General features: G+C 42.9%; 1 pseudogene; it reads right to left on the bottom strand.

The window, feature by feature from the left end:
* Nucleotides 1-487: 487 nt before the first annotated feature.
* LOC145732289 (large subunit ribosomal RNA) lies at nucleotides 488-1598 on the bottom strand (annotated as a pseudogene).
* Nucleotides 1599-1923: the final 325 nt, after the last annotated feature.

Below are 1923 nucleotides of genomic sequence, written 5' to 3' on the forward strand. Positions count from 1 at the left end.
ACAGCCCGAATAATTCTCCACAATAAGAGCATTGCCAACATAGCGAAAATAAGATACAGAACCACTTTGACGTCTTTAGTGATGTTGTACTCAGCTTCTTGTACTATAAAATTGGAGTTAACTACGCCGTTTTCCGTTACTTCTTGCTTGGTATTTTTTGACTTGGTTTGCCCCATCTTAGCTCACATTTATACCACGCTCAGCTCCTAAGCAGATTTGTCGGCATCGGATACATTACCAAATTAACGAGACTGCGGCAAAATGGATCAAACTATAGATCACCAATGTACCACAAACCATCACTGTAAAATATCGCTCTTATATGGCACTACACTTTTCTTTTAACTTTTACTTTTTACTATTTAATTAGAAGTCCACGAAAAATTAGCAGGATCGCCATGTAAAGGTAGTAAATTATACTCCGGCAAGTTCCCTGTATTCAATATATTTGCTGAATAAATCAATTATATTGATTAATTACACTCTTGTATCCACTACTAGCTTCTGGGTAGCATCGTACTATATTATGCCTACTCATACAATATAATATAGGTTGCGGTGTATACATAAAATACTTATAATAGCGAACCGATCGATGCAATACGATTAATAATAATACTTAGCTATGCATGTCAATGCACTGTTACAACTTCAACTAACTATGTTACACTACCGTTGCTAGGTAACCTAGGTAAAATCTGATTGGCTTAAAAGAATCAGCGGGGTCGAAAACCTATAGTCTGACAAAGGTCTAGTTTCAGGGTATTATCGTTTGCCGCCGTCTAAATCTGTGTTGGTGGGTGTAGACAATCCGATTGGTGGGTGTAGACAATCCGACGCTTGGCGAATTCTGCGTTGCAATGATAGGAAGAGCCGACATCGAAAGATCAAAAAGCTACGTCGCTATGAACGCTTGGCCGCCACAAGCCAGTTATCCCTGTGGTAACTTTTCTGACACCTCTTACTGAAAACTCTTCAAGCCAAAAGGATCGATAGGCCGTGCTTTCGCACTCTCTATGCATACTGAACGTCGGGATCAAGCCAGCTTTTGCCCTTTTGCTCTACGCGCGGTTTCTGTCCTCGCTGAGCTGGCCTTAGGACACCTGCGTTATTCTTTGACAGATGTACCGCCCCAGTCAAACTCCCCGCCTGACAGTGTCCTCGAATCAGATCACACGGGAGCATAAAACGGCAGCCGAAAAATCGCGCGCAAACAACGGCGACGCAAACGCCGCGAGGCGCTCGGCAACCGCAGCAGGCGCAACCACTCTACGTGCTTAGTTCGAGAATACCGTGACAGCCGCCGCTTCGAAAGCGAACAGCGCACGCGTTCTGCCTAACCGAGTAAGTAAAGAAACGATGAAAGTAGTGGTATTTCACCGGCGATGTTGCCATCTCCCACTTATGTTACACCTCTCATGTCTCCTTACAGTGCCAGACTAGAGTCAAGCTCAACAGGGTCTTCTTTCACCGCTAATTTTTCCAAGCCCGTTCCCTTGGAAGTGGTTTCGCTAGATAGTGGGTAGGGACATACCGAATGAGGTTAAGCCACCTGACCCTTTTTAGGGCTTAAGCCGTATCCGTTACCCACTGTCTTAACAAAACCACTCCCGAGGGAACCCACCAACCTCCACGTCTCCTAAAAATTCCCGGGGAAAGCTAAACCCTGTTTTTCTTTTTCCTATTCTCTTATTTCCCTTTCTTTTTTATCTTTTATTTCCCTTTTTTTTAATTCCTTTTTGTTTATTTTGCCTTCTTTTTTTGTTTTTTTCCCCTTTTTTTTCCATTTTTTTAACATAATTTCTACCCCCTTTTTTTTTTTTATATAACTTTCCCATATTATACATTAAGTCTTGGTGGACCGATTACTCGTCTCTTATGACCCCCTCCGCCCAATCATTCACTATGGCCACATTCCCCGGG

The sequence above is a fragment of the Ips typographus genome, linkage group LG7 (genome assembly GCF_016097725.1).
Source record: "Ips typographus isolate SLU linkage group LG7, UJ_Ityp_2.0, whole genome shotgun sequence".
NCBI lineage: Eukaryota > Metazoa > Arthropoda > Insecta > Coleoptera > Curculionidae > Ips > Ips typographus.